Below are 18837 nucleotides of genomic sequence, written 5' to 3'. Positions count from 1 at the left end.
TACTGTGTTGTGTGGGTGTATTTATATCCTGCCTTTATTATTTTTATAAATAACTCAAGGCGGTGAAAATATCTCGTATTGCTTCCTCTTCCTATATTCCCCACAACAACAACCTTGTGAGGTCGGTTGGGCTGAGAGAGTGGTGGACAGGGCCAAAGTCACCCAGCCAGCTTTCCTACCTAAGGCGGGACTAGAACTCACTGTCTCCTGGTGACTGGCCCAAAATCACTCAGTCAGCTTTCAGGCCTAAGGCAGGACTAGAATTCACCATCTTCTGATGATTGGCCTAAGTCATCCAGTCAGCTTTCAGGCCTAAAGTGGGACTAGAATTCACCATCTCCTGGTGATTGGCCCAAAATCACCCAGTCAGCTTTCAGGCCTAAGGCAGGACTAGAATTCACCATCTCCTGGTGATTGGCCCAAAATCACCCAGTCAGCTTTCAGGCCTAAGACAGGACTAGAATTCACCATCTCCTGATGATTGGCCCAAAATTACCCAGTCGGCTTTCAGGCCTAAGGCAGGACTAGAATTCACCATCTCCTGGTGATTGGCCTAAGTCATCCAGTCAGCTTTCAGGCCTAAGGCGGGACTAGAATTCACCATCTCCTGGTGATTGGCCTAAGTCATCCAGTCAGCTTTCAGGCCTAAGGCGGGACTAGAATTCACCATCTCCTGATGATTGGCCTAAAGTCACCCAGTCAGCGTTCAGGCCTAAGGCGGGACTAGAATTCACCATCTTCTGCTGATCGGCCTAAAGTCTCCCAGTTAGCTTTCAGACCTAAAGCGGGACTAGAATTCACCCTCTCCTGGTGATTGGCCCAAAATCACCCAGTCAGTTTTCAGGCCTAAGGCTGGATTAGAACTCACCATCTCCTGATTTCTAGGCCAGTACCTTAACCACAAGTCCAAACTAGCTCTCGTGCATTGGCATCCTCTATTATAGGAAATATATGGGAAATAAATCCTATATTTATTTGTATTCTACCCAAACTACATCTCTACTTGCCACCATTTGTGGAATCCTCTGTTCCCTTAATGTAATGAAACCTTAATTTTACAGATTTTGAGGCAACAGATGTCAACTGCAGGACACAGCCTTTTGTCTAGAATGGTATAAGGCCGTGATGGCAGACCTATGCGTCCCACAGGTGGCACGCATAGCCATATCAGTGGGCACGCCAGCTCAGCTCTGGCGTGCATGTGCCTGCTAGCCAGCTGATTTTGGGGCCTTCTGGGCCCACCAGTAGGAAAACAGGCTGTTTCCTGCCTCCAGAGGGCCTGGGGGGGTGAGGAAGGCCCATTTTTCTTTCTCACCTGGCTCTAGAGCCTCTCTAGGAGTCTCTGGAGGCTGGGGACAGCAAAAAATGTCAATCCCTGTCCAACCGGAAGTTGGGAAACAGGCTGTTTCAGGCCTCCGGAGGGCCTCCGAGGGAGTGGGGAAGGCTGTTTTCGTCCTCCCCAGATGCATAGAGAGGCTCTGGAGCCAGGTGAGAAAGAAAAATGGGCCTACCGCGCCATCGCGTGCCAGGAGCAGGGGGGAGGGGGGTCACGTGCGCATGCACAGGGCGGGGTGCATAGAATTACAGGTGTGGGCACGCATGCGCACGAACCTCTCCCACCCCCACCCCTCCTCCTGGCACGCGATGGCAAAAACTTTAGCCATCACTGGTATAAGGTCTCCTGCTTGAGCGGAGGGTTAGACTAGAGGACCTCCAAGGTCCCTTCCAATCTTGTTATTATGTCATGGGTCCAAGTAATACACCCATAACAAACAGAACTCTCAGGCAAGCAGGTTCCTCAAAGAACAAGTTTATTGGACGTATCATATTGGCACAGACTAGTGAAAACCAACTCTAAAGTTTCCCGCGATTTTCACCTCATTAAAAGTAAATTTTTCCCTCTTTCCCAAACAATCAGTCACATGGCCCAATTAAGGTGGTGACCGGTTGCTTGGCAACTTCACTCCTCCTCTTTTCAGCCACCTGTGGGAATGTCCTTGGTTCTCAGGGGAAACCATTTTGTTTTGGCTACAAAACCCCAGCTCTCTCTATTCCACCCCCTCCCTATCCCTCAGCACCAATTTGGCAACACTGAAACTCTAAGATGGCCTCAGTAAGGCCAGCTTCAGAGTTGACATATTCTGTTACAAAAATGTTGTGAAATGGGTCACAACTCACTGGAGAACTGCATCCCTTAGCAGCAGAAGATTCAGTCCCAACTGTCGTCGTACGTTGAGGACCATTGGTGGTAGAACAAAGATCTCGAGGCCTTCAAAAATGAGGCCCAAGATTTCCAAAAGGGACAATCTGGAGAGGACAAAAACCCATTCTTGGTCAAAGCTGATATTTGTGGCCACTTGGAGATTATTTCCCTCTTGGTCCTGAAAATGTACCTAGCAATGGAGTTGAGAGGGGAAGAGTCCAGTTTTCCTCTTGATGCAGATCTTCAAGGGGGCAGTTTCACACAGGAAACCTGGTTCTTCGTGGGTCACTTCCTGCCTTTTCAAAGAAAAAGGGGGAAGCCCCCAGGGAGAACCAAGGAATTGGGGCCTGTGAACGTTCAGTTGGCCTCCACGAGAAGGTCAGAAGATCAGATGTGTCATTAAAGCCTCATCATTTGTGGGTTGTGAGAACTGGGGAGGGAGCCAAATGGTATCCAGATGGAGAAATAGATCCTGTTCTCCCCATTGCTTTGCAACCATGTTCAATATTTAATTCGGAATAGCACTGGGAACCCTATTTTACTGATTTCTAGGTTCATTGTAAGACACACGGTGGCTCAGTGGCTAAGACACTTGTCGATCGAAAGGTCGGCAGTTCAGCGATTCGAATACCTAGTGCTGCGTAACGGGGTGAACTCCCGTTCCTTGTCCCCGCTTCTGCCAACCTAGCAGTTCGAAAGCAGGTAAAAAATGCAAGTAGAAAAATAGGAACCACCTTTGGTGGGAAGGTAACAGCGTTCCGTGCGCCTTTGGCGTTGAGTCATTCCGTTGAGCTGGCCACATGACCACGGAGATGTCTTTGGACAGCGCTGGCTCTTCAGCTTTGAAACGGAGATGAGCACCGCCCCCTAGAGTCGGGAACAACTAGCACATATGTGCGAGGGAACCTTAGGTATGTTGTGTGTCCTATTAATCACACCCAACAAAATGGTGAATTTGTGACGAGATTATGCCTCCATAACGGATTGGTGGGTATACTTTTGTGGAACTCCAAGAACAGTCGACTTACAACCACCGTTGAGCCCAAAATGTCCGTCGCAAAGCGAGACAGCGCTTAAGTTAATTTTGCCCCCGTTTTACGACCGTCCTCGCCACCGTTGTTAAGTGAATTGCTGCCATTGTTAATCTAGGAACACGGTTGTTAAGCAAATCTGTAAGTAAGTCCGTGGGAGATGCTGCAAGGGTCGTAAGTGTGAAAAACAGCTCTAAGTCACTTTTTGGGACCGTTGTTACTTTGAAAGGTCACTAAATGGACTGTTGTAAGTCGAGGACTACCCAAGAACTCTGCAGCTGCTTAGAAAGCACGGGGATTTGAGATGGCCATCACACCTGGCTAGATCTCACAATTGACTGCACAAACGATAAATGTTCTTCTTTTCAAATTCCTCTGAATTTCTTCATTAATTGAGTGTATCAATTTTCTGGCGCTGTATAACTGGAGAATATTCTACATTTGCACTTAAGGATTGCAGGAACCAACCCTGCAATTCCTGTTTTCTGTCTTATTTGTCCAGCCCAAAGTTGTGGCAACTTAAAAAACATCCTCAGCTCAATCTTAAGGGAGGCTCTTCCCCTTCAGCCAAACCAGAGGCTCTGTTAAGTGAATCCAGCTTCCAAGCACTGTCCTTGCTTGTTGGAAGCTGTCTGGGAAGTTTGCAAATGATGATGACATGACCCTGGGAATTGCAACCGGTAGTTGTGACCTAGGCAAAAACCTCTTTTATTGCAATACCTGTGAATTACGTTCATTCACAGCTGAGTCCTAATTAGTTGCAAAAAGTCCTTCGGAGGAAGGATTTCGCGAGAAGTCCTTCAGAATAATCACCATGTCAAGTTTCGAGGTCGTCTCAAATAAATTGCATTTCAAACAAAGTCTTTGAAGAAAACTCCCATTTATTAAGCACGACATTCAAAGCACGACTCATCGTAGCCAACACTGACTTCCAGCCCCCAAACCCTCCCTTTCCGTTCCCCACTCCCCTGCACTCATTGGCCATCTTCCAAGTCACTCTACCCCTATCTACTGCTCCACTCAAAGGAATTTCCCCCCTCCCATCCCATCTCCTAGGGGATATTATCTGCAGGGAAAATAAGTAGGTGAAAAGTCAAACGTCCCTTTCCAGACGCCTCTGCTCCTCCTTCTTATGTCAGCACTAGAGTAAATGCAGCTTGAAGTGCTGACACACCAACCTTTATCTCCCTTGACACGCTGCCAAAGACCTACTTGGCAAAGCCACACGGAGTCCAGAATCAAACAGAGATGCCGACTGGGAACAGAATTAACAACATTGCTTTCCTGCAAAGGGCCCACGTGGGGGACATGATAGCAGTTTTCCAGGGGTGAAATGCTACTGGTTCGGACCGGTTCGGCTGAATTGGTAGCGATGGCTGCGGGTGGTTTGGAGAACCGGTAGCGACGGCAGCGCGAAGCTCCGCATACCCGCCCGGTCGTCATTACTTCCTGGTTTTAACCAGGAAGTAACCTGTTTTTTACCTTCCGGGCATGTGCAGAAGGGTTTGCACATGCGCAGAGGGTCCATGCGCGCGCACGTGACACATGTGTACATAAGGTGAGCACGCGCAGGCGGGACGCATGCACTTCCAAACCGGTGGGGAAGGTAAGTAGATTTCACCCCTGCAGTCTTCCAACATTTGAGGGCCTGCCACAAAGAAAAGGGAGCCAAGCTATTCTCCAAAGCACCTGAGGGTAGGACAAGAAGCAACGGGTGGAAACTGATCAAGGAGAGAAGCAACCTAGAACTAAGGAGGAATTTCTTTGACAGTGAGGACAATTAATCAGTGGAACTCCTTGCCTCCAGAAGTTGTGGAAAGAAGGAGGTTTTTAAGAAGAGATTGGACAACCATTTGTCTGAAAGGGTATAGGGCAGCGATGGCTAACCATTTTCCCATCGTGTGCCAAAAGCGGGGGGAGTGCGGGGGGGGTCGTACATGAGCGTGCCCACACCCATAATTCTATGTGCCTCGCCCCCGTGCATGTGTGTGCGACCCCTCTGCGCTTCCCCCTCTTTTGGCACGCGATGGCACGGTGGGCCCAGTAGGCCCGTTTTTCACCCTCTTTAGGCTCCAGAGCCTTTCTAGGAGCCTGGGGAGGGCAAAAACGGCCTTCCCCACCCATCCAGAGGCCCTCTGGTGGCCAGAAATGGCCTGTTTGCTGGCTTCAGTGTGCCCAGAAGGCCCGAAAGCTGAGCTCGCGTGCACACCAATATGGCTTCGCGTGCCACCTGTGACACGTGTGCGATAGGTTCGCCATCAAGGGTTTAGGGTCTCCTGCTTGAGCAGGGGGTTGGGCTAGAAGACCTCCAAGGTCCCTTTCCGACTCTGTTATTCTTTTTTTTTTTTTTCACTCCACCCAGCTAATTCCGCTGCTTCCCTTTAAGCTTGCTTTAGTGAATCTCCTGTCTCCAAACATTAATAGTGATTTATGCCCAAAATACCATGCTTACTGAATTTTCTCCTTTCCTCTTGCAACAGGGATTTATTCTTGATAATATTAATGACTTCAATGCTTCCTAAATCCTGGGGTTTTTTTAAGAAAAAGGTTCCGATTACCCTGTCTAAATCTTGCACGTCCCAAATCTATTCCACTTAATTTTCTCCCGAGCAACCATCTTTTTAAATTCAGGCAGCCAAAACACCCCAGTACAGTAATGATTCATGAAATGGCCTGATTGGGATATATTATTTTTTAAAAAAAACAGGCGAGGGCTGTTCCTTTTGTTTTTGTTTTCCATTCGCTTTTATTATTCTTGCTTTGGGTGATTTTCTGTCGGTGCTAATCAACTGAGAAACAGCTGGGTGGAAGAGGCAGAAAAATACACAGAATTGTGTTGTCGTGCTGGGGTCATTTTGTGTTTTGCCTGTGCAAAGAGGTTTGTTTTTAGGCTTCGTAGCGCTCTGTGAAAAGACGGGTAGTCCTCGACTTACGACCACAATTGAACCCAAAAGTTCCATTGCTAAGCAAAGTAGTTGTTAAGTGAGTTTTGCCCCGTTTTATGACCTATCGTACCACGGTTGTTAAGTGAAACACTGCAGTTGTTAAGTCGGTAACACTTGGTAACACTTGGTTGGTAAGTGAATCTGGCTTCTCCGTTGACTTTGCTTGTCCGGAGGTCGCAAAAGGGGATCATGTGACAAACCCCCTCCCCCGGGACATTGCAACCGTCATAAAAGAGAGGGAGGGAGGGAGGGAGGGAGGGAGGGAGGGAGGAAGGAAGGAAGGAAGGAAGGAAGGAAGGAAGGAAGGAAGGAAGGAAGGAAGGAAGGAAGGAAGGAAGGAAGGAAAGATGGAGAATTGGGAAGGTAGATGGGAGGGAAGGAAGGAAGGAGAATTGGGAAGGGAGGGAGGGAGGGAGGGAGGGAAGAGAATTGGGAAGGGAGGGAGGAAGGAAGGAAGGAAGGAAGGAGGAAGGGAGGAAGAAAGGAAAGATGGAGAATTGGGAAGGTAGGCGGAAGGGAAGGAAGGAGAATTGGGAAGGGAGGAAGGGAGGAAGGAAGGAGAATTGGGAAGGGAGGGAGGAAGGAAGGAGAACTGGGAAGGGAGGGAGGGAGGGAGGGAAGGAAGGAGAATTGGGAAGGGAGGGAGGGAGGAAGGGAGGAGAATTGGGAAGGGAGGGAGGGAGGGAGGGAGGAAGGAAGGAAGGAAGGAAGGAAGGAAGGAAGGAAGGAAGGAAGGAGGGAGGGAGGGAGGGAGGAAGAAAGGAAAGATGGAGAATTGGGAAGGTAGGCGGGAGGGAAGGAAGGAGAATTGGGAAGGGAGGAAGGGAGGAAGGAAGGAGAATTGGGAAGGGAGGGAGGAAGGAAGGAGGGAGGGAGGAAGACAGGAAAGATGGAGAACTGGGAAGGGAGGAAGGGAGGAAGGAAGGAGAATTGGGAAGGGAGGGAGGACGGACGGAAGGAAGGAAGGAAGGAAGGAGGGAGGGAGGAAGAAAGGAAAGATGGAGAATTGGGAAGGTAGGCGGGAGGGAAGGAAGGAGAACTGGGAAGGGAGGGAGGGATGGAGGAAGAAAGGAAGGAAGGAGAATTTGGGAGGGAGGGAGGGAGGGAGGAAGGAAGGAAGGAAGGAAGGAAGGAAGGAAGGAAGGAAGGAAGGAAGAGGAAGGAAGGAAGGAAGGAAGGAAGGAAGGAAGGAAGGAAGGAAGGAAGGAAGGAAGGAAGGAAATGACTCCCCATTCAACTCTCTTATTGTGACGACAATAAGAGATTCATTTCCATCCACTTCTGAAGAATATATTTATCTAGAGGGATGAGATGCCTCCGAGTGGAGACCAAACTCCTCTTCACAGCAAACATATGACAGTTTGACAGGGCGATCAATGCTTGATGACAGCCTGTCAAACCTCCTGGCAGCCTCGTCTTTCACAACACGTCTTGCCAGAAGCGGCAGGCAATCCAATCCCACTGGTGGTTGCCCGTTGCACCACTTCTCTCAACCCACTTCAGGGTCTGGGGTTAGGGAGCTAAATCCTGATTTAACCGACTGGGTAAAAAGCGTGTGAGGAGCTTTGACAAAATTGGAGCCCCCAAAAACCCCAAGTTTACCACCAGGTTGGCAAACGCCACGAGAGACAGGTGGAAGGCCTCCTTCACATCCAAATCCGGACCCAAATGAGGACCCGGTTTGTGGGGGCAATAAGCCGACTTTGTATAAAATATATACAAAAGTATTGAAGGCTATTGCTTAACGCATTGTAAGCCGCCCCGAGTCTCCGGAGAAGGGCGGCATATAAAAATAAATAAAAATAAAATACAAAATAAAATAAATAAATCCAAATCTGAGGAGTGCAAAGTGCAAAATCCAAATCTGAGGAGGCTGGAGTCAGATTCCATTCAGCATGGACAGGCATATTTCCCCAAAATATATAATCCTAAAATATTCCTGATTATTTTAAGCCGGGGTGGGGGACGATGGCCCTTTTAGGATTGGTGGACTTCAACTCCCAGAATTCCTGAGCCAGCCAGCTCAGGAATTCTGGGAGTTGAAGTCCACCAGTCCTAAAAGGCCCATCGTCCCCCACCCCTGGCTTAAGCAAAGCTACACACGCATTAAAACATGCCTTTGATTTTTTAGTGTCCGAAGTTAATTGCCCTTCTGCAAACTTTATTTAGTTCTTTGTTATTTATCCCGCCGTGATGACCTTGTAAGTAATTTAAGGCAATGAACATACACAATGCTCCTTCCTCCTCTTTTTCCCCCACAACAACAATCTTGTGAGGTAGGTTTCATTCTCTGCCTGCTATTCAGTGGTGGGCTTCTCCCTCGTTTATCTAATTATTCTCCAGGAAGCATCTCTTCCAAGGAAGGGAGGGAGGGAGGGAGAGAGGGAGGAAGGAAGGAAGGAAGGAAGGAGGGAGGGAGGGAGGGAAGGAGAGAGGGAGGGAGGGAGGGAGGGAGGGAGGGAGGGAGGAAGGAAGGAAGGAAGGAAGGAAGGAGGGAAGGAGGGAGGGAGGGAGGGAGGGAAGGAAGGAAGGAGGGAGGGAGGGAGGGAGGGAGGAAGGAGGGAGGGAGGGAGGGAAGGAAGGAAAGAGGGAGGGAGGAAGGAAGGAAGGAGGGAGGGAGGGAGGGAGGGAGGAAGGAAGGAAGGAAGGAAGGAAGGAAGGAAGGAAGGAAGGAAGGAAGGAAGGAGAGATCCACTCCAGTAATATATACAATAAACCCCACCCCCTGCTAGCACTGATGATATTATCTAGTTGGGTAATGAAACGTCTGGAAGAAAACCAAGTTCAGACAGCACCAAGGACCCCACAGTCTTTTTCCTCCTCCTCCACCTCCTCCTCCTCCTCTTCCTCAAACCCTCCTCTCTTCTAACAACCAAGCTCAGAAAGCACCAAGGACCCCACAGTCCTCCTCCTCCTCCTCTTCCTCAAACCCTCCTCTCTTCTAACAACCAAGCTCAGAAAGCACCAAGGACCCCACAGTCCTCCTCCTCCTCCTCTTCCTCAAACCCTCCTCTCTTCTAGCACTGATGGTGTTACCTAGTTGGGTCATGAAACGTCTGCAAGAAAACAGCCATGCTCAGAGTTCAGCCCTGGGCTACAAATAACCCCTCTTCTCTTGGTCCCTTCACAACTACGTCGAATGAGCTGTTTTGGCCACCGTCAGGCCTTTCAAAAGTTCCCTTTTGGAGGATAAATCTGAATATTTCTTCTCAGTACCTAATTTTCCTTGCAGAAAATTCGGTACTAATTTTATCCTGCCTTGCAAATCCCAGGAGCCATCCCATGGTTCAGGGAGCACCCAACACCCGGACTGAGTTCAGGTTTAAATTCAAGGCTGACTTCCTTTTCTTGCCGTAGACAAATTAGCTGAGAGTTTTGCATATTCAGCTGCCAGATTATCAGTTAGAGGGAGAAAGGACGGGGCTGCAATGTTTTAGAAGGAGCCCACCATCTGGGAAAGCTTTGCCCGACCAAGGGGTGTGAATAATGTAGTGCTTACTGCCTGGGGTTTGTTAATGATCAGGTGCCTTTGCTTTTCACAAGTCTATAAAAACTACCGCTAAATCGTCTACCTGGGTCCCCTGACTTGGCTTATTTCCAAATTTGCCTATTTTCTTGTTTGTTTGTTTGTTTTTAAAAGATAGCAACCCGAGGGAGGGAGGGAGGGAGGAAGGAAGGAAGGAAGGAAGGAAGGAGGGAGGGAGGGAGGGAAGGAAGGAGGGAGGAAGGAAGGAAGGAAGGAAAGAAGGAAGGAAGGAGGGGGGAGGGAGGGAGGGAAGGAAGGAAGGAGGGAGGGGGGAGGGAGGGAGGGAAGGAAGGAAGGAGGGAGGGAGGGAGGGAGGGAGGGAGGGAAGGAAGGAAGGAAGGAGGGAGGGAGGGAGGGAAGGAGGGAGGAAGGAAGGAAGGAAGGAAGGAGGGAGGGGGGAGGGAAGGAGAAGGGAGGGAGGGAGGCAGTAGGAGAAGAAAGGAGGAGGGGGAGGGAGGGGGAGAAGGAAGGAAGGAAGGAAGGACAAAGGGGAGGAAGAAGGAAGGGAGGAAGGCAATGGGAAAAGAAAGGGAGAGGGAGGAGGGAGGAAGAGGGAAGAAACAGAGGGAGGGAGGACAAGGGGGAGGAAGAAGGAAGGGAGGGAGGCAGTAGGAGAAGAAAGGAGGAGGGGGAGGGAGGGGGAGAAGGAAGGAAGGAAGGAAGGAAGGACAAAGGGGAGGAAGAAGGAAGGGAGGAAGGCAATGGGAAAAGAAAGGAAGAGGGAGGAGGGAGGAAGAGGGAAGAAACGGAGGGAGGGAGGACAAGGGGGAGGAAGAAGGAAGGGAGGGAGGCAGTGGGAGAAGAAAGGGAGAGGGAAGAGAGGGAGGGAGGGAGGGCAAGGGGGGAGGAAGGGAGGGAGAAGGGAGGGAGGGAGGCAGTGGAAAAAGAAAGGGGGAGGGAGAGAGGGAAGGAAGGAAAGAATGAAGGAAAAGGGAGGGAGGACAAGGGGGAGGGAGGGAGGGAGAAGGAAGGGAGGGAGAGGGGGGAGAAGAAAGGGGGAGGGAGGGAGGGAGGACAAGGGGGAGGGAGGGAGGGAGAAGGAAGGGAGGGAGAGGGGGGAGAAGAAAGGGGGAGGGAGGGAGAAGAAAGGGAGAAGAAAGGGGGAGGGAGAGAGGGGAGGGAGGAAGGAAAGAATGAAGGAGAAGGAAGGGAGGGAAAGGGAGGAAGGGGGAAGAAAGGGGGAAGGAGGAGGGGAGAGAGAGAGGGGAGGAAGGCAGGCAGGAAGGCAGGCAGGAAGGAAGGAAGGAAGGGAAAAAGAAGAAGGGAGGGCTTGTCTTCCTAATCTTGTCTTTCTCTTTGGCTTTTTATTTTTTCCAGCCTAATGGGAGTATTTGAAAGAAATGATGTCTGCTCATTTGTCTGCCTGTCAGTAGGTTAACTGTTAAAACATTGAATGGAGCGAAACTAAATTTAGTGTGATTAGAGTCGCTGGGGAATAACCAGCAAATGGGCTGAATTCAACTTAATGCGGTGGGGGAGGGGGGTGAAATGTACTATAAAATTTGGTCTCTGAGCTTGATTATTTTCCTCCAGACATTTCATCACCCAACTAGGTAACATCATCAGTGCTAGAAGGGAGCGGGGTATGTGGGAGAGGAGGAGGAGGAGGAGGAGGAGGAGGAGGAGGAGGAGGAGGAGGAGGAGGAGGAGGAGGATTATTCTGAGATCTTTGGTAGTCTCTGATCTTGGTTTTCTTGCAGACGTTTCGTGACCCAACTAGGTAACATCATCAGTGCTAGAAGGGAGCGGGGTTTGCTCTCTGTTTATATACCCGTGGCTTGCCTTGTCAGTGTTCGAGGCAGTGTTCTTGGTGGTTCCTTGATTAATCTGTTGCTTACCACTAGGTTGTTTGTCTGAACTGGGCATCCCACTCTCCACTCCCTTCTAGCACTGATGATGTTACCTAGTTGGGTCACGAAACGTCTGCAAGAAAACAACCAAGCTCCGAGAGCACCAAGGACCCCTCATTTCAACCCTAAGTTGCAAACATTATCCAATTCCAGATCTCTCATTCTCCTTCCCCGTGCGCCGGTCCTGACGTCCCTGCCTTTTTTACGTTGTTGTACTGCCTCGCTGACTCTCCCTACGGCAGGGGTGGGCAAATGTGGCCCTTTTACAACCTGTGGACTTCAACTCCCAGAATTCCTGAGACTTAGGAATTCTGGGAGTTGAAGTCCACAGGTTGTAAAAGGGCCACATTTGCCCACCCCTGCCCTACAGCAAAGCGGCACAATGGACCCACATGGCTGCTCCACTTTGCTGTGTGAAGCTGCTCAGACTTCACAAGGAGAACCAGCCATTGAAGAGTTATAATAGGAAAAAATAGGATTGGAAGGGACCTTGGTGGTCATCTAGTCCACCCCCTCCCCGCTCAAGCAGGAGACCATACCATTACAGACAAAGGATTATTCAGTCTTGTCTTAAAAAACCTCCGGTGTTGGAGCACCCACAACTTCTGGTGGCAAGCTGTTCCACTGGTTAATTGTCCTCTCCGTTAGGAAGTTTCTTCTCAATTCCAGGTTGCTTCTCTCCTTGATGAGTTTCCATCCGTTGCTTCTTGTCCTGCCGTGTTACGTTTTCTTCTTATGGTGGCCCCATTTCTTTACCCGTGAAAACAATGAGCGCCGTGAGCTGGGATCATAATGTGGTCACAACAAACTCTTTGATATCCTTCGTTTCGGCTTGGCTGCAACATTTCCTAGCTTCTCCTCTCCTCAAAGAATTTATTCCTTTTTTTCCACTCAATAGTAACACTAATCTTTTCCACTCCCCTTTTCCTGCTTGTGAGTAACGCCGAATCCTTTCTTCAGAGCACATTCCAGAAAGGGCATCAAAAGATCTCCTGGGGAACAGCCCGGCCAAGGGAAACACACTCTCTCCTCCCTTGGCATAATAAAAACACCTATCCTCTGGCTCTCCTGGAGCTGGGATCTGCAGAGAATCTGTATTTCAGGACCCAGCTCACGCCTGAAGAAGTCACTACATGTGTAAGATACCAACAAAAATTCTCCAGGTGGCTAAGATGTCCCCAGAGAACCCACTGAGAATGAGGAAAAATGATATTAATATACAACCAGCAGAACAAAGTGAAAAAATATCAAATACAAATAAGGGAAGGGAAGGGGAAGGGGAAGGGAGAGGAAAGGAAAGGAAAGGAAAGAAGGAAGAAAAGGAAGGGAAGGGAAAGGAAAGAAAGGGAAGGGAAGGAAAGGAAAGGAAAGGGAAGGAAAGGAAAGGAAAGGAAAGGAAAGGAAAGGAAAGGAAAGGAAAGGAGAAGGGAGGGGAGGAGAGGAGAGGGGAGGAGAGGAGAGGAGAGGAGAGGAAGAAAAGAGAAAGGGAGGGAAGGAAAGGAAAGGAAAGGAAAGGAAGAAAGAAAGAAAGAAAGGGAGAAAAGGAAAGGAAAGGAAGAGAAAGGGAGAAAATGAAAGTCAAGGAAAGGAAAGGGAAAGAGAAAGGGAGAAAAGAGAAAGAGAGGGAAGGGAAGGGAAGGGAAGGGAAGGGAAGGAAGAAAAGAGAAAGAGAGGGAAGGGAAGGAAAGAGAAAGGAAAGGAGAAGGGAGGGGAGGAAGGAGAGGAGAGGAGAGGAAGAAAAGAGAAAAGGAGGGAAGGAAAGGAAAGGAAAGAAAGAGAAAGGGAGAAAAGGAAAGTCAAGGAAAGGAAAGGAGAAGGGAGGGGAGGGGAGGGGAGGGGAGGGAATGAAAGGAAAGGAAAGAAGGAAGAAAAGGAAGGGAAGGGAAAGGAAAGGAAAGGAAAGGAAAGGAAAGGAAAGGAAAGGAAAGGAAAGGAAAGGAAAGGAAAGGAAAGGAAAGGAAAGGAAAGGAAAGGAAGAAAAGAGGAAGGGAAGGGAAAGAGAGGAAAGAAGGAAGAAAAGAGGAAGGGAAGGGAAGGAAAAGAAAGGAAAGGAAAGAAGGAGGGAAGGGAAAGAAAGGAAAGGGAAGGGAAGGAAAAGAGGAAGGGAAAGATAGGAAAGAAGAAAGAAAAGAGGAAGGGAAGGAAAGGAAAGGAAAGGAAAGGAAGAAAGTTTATAAAAACAAATCCTGCAGACACATTCTGTATATTTAAAAAACTACACATACTGCCACAAATCTCTAACAGTGGTTCAAATGTAGGCCACACATTAGATGTTCACAGTATAGGATCATGTTGGTCAGTGAAGACCTCATTCAAAGGCTGATGGGGACTTTCCACCCAAGATGTTAAGGCTTGAGCGGTAAGTTTCTTTCCAACAAAATAAAACCATATTTTTGGCTACGCTTCAACCTGCATAAAATCTAAAGCTCCTCATGAGCTGACGAATTCCAGCCTTTGGGGCTACAATTCATTATTGCGCAAACATCTTTAAATTTTATTCCTCTTTGCAAATACATATTAACAATAGTCTGAATAGAAGGACTAGAAGTGACATGACAGCAGTCTTCCGATATTCGAGGGGGGTGCCATAAAGAAGAGGGGGGGGGTGTCAACCTATTCTCCAAAGCACCCAAAGGCAGGACAGGAAACAATGAATGGAAACTAATCCAGGAGAGAAGCAACCTAGAACTAAGGAGAAATTTCCTAACAGTGAGAACAATTCATCAGTGGAACTACCTGCCACCAGAAGTTCTGGGTACTCCAACAATAGAGGTTTTCACAAAGAGACTGGATAGCCATTTGTCTGCAATGGTTTAGGGCACTGGTGGCTAACCTTTTTGCCATTGTGTGCCAAAAACTGGGGGAGTGCGGGGTGGTTGCATGTGTGCGTGCCCACACCGATAATTCTATGCACCCTGCCATCCCATGCATGCATGCGTGACCCGCCCCCAAGTTCCCCCCGCTCATGGCATGTGATGGCCCGGTGGCCCCGGTAGGCCCCTTTTTTGCCCTCCCCAGGCTCCAGGGGCCTTCTAGGCGGCTGGGGAGGGCAAAAACAGCCTTCCCCACCTCCCCGGAGGCCGGAAACAGCCCATTTACTGACTTCCGTTGGGCCCAGAAGGCCCAAAAATCAGCTGGCCAGTACACGCATGCGCACTGGAGCTGAGCTAGGGCAACGCTCGCGTGCCCACCAATATGGCTCCACGTGCCACCTGTGGCACGCGTGCCATAGGTTCGCCGTCACAGGTTTAGGGTCTTCTACTCGTGCAGGGGTTGGACTACAAGACCTCTAAGGTCCCATCCAACTCTGCTATTCTGTAATTCTATCATTCTGAGTATCGGCTCCTGATAGACGACTATAGAAAGTAAGTTTCCATCCCCGTAAATATCTTCGTCTCCCTCACTAAACGGATGACAAGCAGCCCTATTTATATAACTGCTAAAGTGTCTAATAAATATGGAAAATGGCCTCTCGCTTTTTGATGAATTACTCTCCTTCTTAAGATCATAGAAGATATATTTAACACAGGACCAGAGATTTATTAATATTGGATATTCTGACTCTTTGTTCCAATGTTCACTGCAAGTTGCCAAGATCTGTGTTAGTAACATTTTACAGCTGTCTATAATTATGGATTAGAATCTTCCAAAACATTTTCTAATAAACCGAGTGATTTGAGGTTTTCTGAAAATGCTAAAGCATGAATTCCACACTGGGCATTTAATAGACTAACATGGGTGTCAGCAACCTGCGGCTCTGGAGCCACATGTGGCTCTTTGGGCCCTCTGCTGTGGCTCCCTGTCCCATCACTGGCTGGTCCCGCCACTCGCCCTCCCCTCCCAGTCACTCCTCGCCTGGCTTTGGAAATCTGAGAGATACAGAGAGAGGGAGGGAGAGAGGGAGAGAGAGACATAGATACAGAGAGAGGGAGGGAGAGAGGGAGAGAGAGACATAGATACAGAGAGAGAGATACAGAGAGAGAGAGGGAGAGAGACATAGATACAGAGAGAGAGAGAGATACAGAGAGAGAGAGGGAGAGAGACATAGATACAGAGAGAGAGAGAGATACAGAGAGGGGGAGGGAGAGAGACATAGATACACAGAGAGAGAGATACAGAGAGGGGGGAGAGAGAGAGGGAGAGAGACATAGATACACAGAGAGAGAGAGAGATACAGAGAGGGGGAGAGAGAGGGAGAGAGACATAGATACACAGAGAGAGAGAGAGATACAGAGAGGGGGGAGAGAGAGAGGGAGAGAGACATAGATACACAGAGAGAGAGAGAGATACAGAGAGGGGGGAGAGAGAGAGGGAGAGAGACATAGATACACAGAGAGAGAGAGAGATACAGAGAGGGGGAGAGAGAGGGAGAGAGAGGGAGAGAGAGACATAGATACAGAGAGAGAGATACAGAGAGGGGGGAGAGAGAGAGAGAGAGACATAGATACAGAGAGAGATACAGAGAAAGGGAGGGAGAGGGAGAGAGAGACATAGATACAGAGAGAGAGAGATACAGAGAGAGGGGAGAGAGAGAGGGAGAGAGAGACATAGATACAGAGAGAGAGAGATACAGAGAGGGGGGAGAGAGAGAGGGAGAGAGAGACATAGATACAGAGAGAGAGAGATACAAAGAGGGGGGGAGAGAGAGGGAGAGAGAGACATAGATACAGAGAGAGAGATACAGAGGGGGGAGAGAGAGAGAGAGAGACATAGATACAGAGAGAGAGATACAGAGAGGGGGAGAGAGAGACATAGATACAGAGAGAGAGAGAGATACAAAGAGGGGGAGAGAGAGGGGGAGAGAGAGACATAGATACAGAGAGAGATACAAAGAGGGGGAGAGAGAGGGGGAGAGAGAGACATAGATACAGAGAGAGATACAAAGAGGGGGAGAGAGAGGGGGGAGAGAGACATAGATACAGAGAGAGAGAGAGATACAAAGAGGGGGAGAGAGAGAGGGAGAGAGAGACATAGATACAGAGAGAGAGAGAGATACAAAGAGGGGGAGAGAGAGGGGGAGAGAGAGACATAGATACAGAGAGAGATACAAAGAGGGGGAGAGAGAGGGGGGAGAGAGACATAGATACAGAGAGAGAGAGAGATACAAAGAGGGGGAGAGAGAGAGGGAGAGAGAGACATAGATACAGAGAGAGAGAGAGATACAAAGAGGGGGAGAGAGAGAGGGAGAGAGAGACATAGATACAGAGAGAAAGAGAGATACAGAGAGGGGGGGAGAGAGAGGTGTTTTTTAACAACCGGTTCTCTGCCCTAATGACTGGCTGGGTAGGCATGGCTAGGGGGTCATGTGACTGGGTGGGAGTGAGTGACGTGGAGTTGACCACGCCCAGCCAGGTTTTGTGACTCCCGGAGGGTTTTTTTTTTTTTTTTTTTTTCTGTGGGAAACCAGTCCAAATGGCTCTTTGAGTATTTAAGGTTGCAGACCTCTGGACTAACAGAATAACAGAGTTGGAAGGGGCCTTGGAGGTCTTCTAGTCCAACCTCCTGCTCAGGCAAGAAATCCTATAGTACCATTTCAGACAAATGGTCGTCCGATCTGTCCCTAAAGATGCTTTTTCCAAAAGGAAAGTGGACTTTCTTTTTCCTTGAAGACATTTCGCTTCTCATCTAAGAAGCTTCTTCAGTTCTGACTGAAGTTCAGTTCTTCTTCAGAACTGAAGAAGCTTCTCGGATGAGAAGCGAAACCTTTTCAAAGAAAAACCAGAAAAAACCAGTTGCCTTTTGAAAAAGGACCTTCGGGACAACCACGAACCTGGATGACTGCCAATCTACACAGACAGTTGCCCAATTTCTTCTTAATAACCTCCCCTTTTTTAAAAACCTCCATCTGAAAGGTGTTTTAACAGAATGCATTGCTACCAAAGTAGGTTGCGATGCATTAACTGCTTTGAATTCTCAAAAGGCTCATTGAAGCTTATTAATAATATCCTTTTCTACCGTATTTCTTTCAAAAAAAAATAAATAAATAACAGTGACAAACAGACTCCAAAGAAAAACTCTTTTGTGAAGAAACTGTTCTCCAACTGATCTCTCTTCAGAGGTCAATGGACCGTTAACAGTTGCCTTCACTGATGGGGCATCAGAGAGTTGGGTGTTAGGGACAATAATGCTTCTGGCTAGAGAATAGAACAGAACAGAATAACAGAGTTGGAAGGGACCTTGGAGGTCTTCTAGTCCAACCCCCTGCTCAACCAAGAAACCCTATGCCCGTGATGACGAACCTATGGCACATGTGCCACAGGTGGCATGCGGAGCTATATTGTTCTGTCCCTGTCTCACACACGCACACAAACAGACAGCCAGGGGTTAAATAAAACTGGCAGACAACAAATTCTTCTGATAAGAGAATTGGCAGCAACCCAGTAGCTGCTTGCCAAGAACTTTACTCATAGAGGGAGGGGTTGTTCCTCCGTCAGATAAACCCAAACAAGATACACACAGTTCAAGAATTGTCAAGTCCAGTCCGTATTAAATCCAAGGCAGGTAACGTTGTTTCAAAGATACAATGTGACTCGCTAGTAGTTTAGTTTTGTCCGTCACAGAGTCTGAATGGCCACCTCACCCCCTTTTATCCCCTGTGGGGTATGGTCCAGTGACTCAGCTTAATCTCTGGCATGCCTCCTCTTCTGCTGCGTGCGCTTGTCTCTCCGACGCTGGCGTGGATCCAGCCAAGACTTATCTCCGTCACTGTCCGACTGCGAGGAAATACCTGGCTCCTGGCCAATCTCTTCTCCTTCGGGAGACACCTGAGGCATTGCCAGAGAGGAGGGTGCTGGAGAGGGAGGCCTGGCCAACTCCTCTCCTTCATGTTCGGAGCCTTCTCCCTCCGATAAGTCGGCCTCGGGGGTCGGAGTCACAACACATATCTGCGGGCACGCGAGCCATTGCCCTAGCTCAGCTCCAGTGTGCATGCGCACACCGGGCAGCTGATTTTCAGCTGGACCTGCCCATGCCGCCCCTCCCCTCCCAGGAGTCTCCACATGGGCCATTTTGGATGCCAGGTAAGTACAGGGCTCACATGGAGGCTCTGGGAGGCGAGAGGCAGCTGAAAGCCTCTGGTGCCTGGGGAGGGTGAAAAACAGGCCTACCGGGCGTACCGTAAGTCGGGAAATGAGTCATTTCCAGCCTCTGGAGGCTTCAGGTAGGCCTGCTAGGCCCAAAACAGGGCGCAGGGGGGTCGCACGGGCATGCGCGAGGGGGAGGGGGTCAGGTGTGGACATGAATGTACGCGAACCCCCGCACTCTCCCCGCTCTTGGCACACAA

Source organism: Pantherophis guttatus, chromosome 8, assembly GCF_059756535.1.
Source record: "Pantherophis guttatus breed Tessera chromosome 8, ASM5975653v1, whole genome shotgun sequence".
Taxonomy (NCBI): Eukaryota; Metazoa; Chordata; class Lepidosauria; order Squamata; family Colubridae; genus Pantherophis; species Pantherophis guttatus.
Note: the sequence above shows the minus strand (reverse complement) of the source record.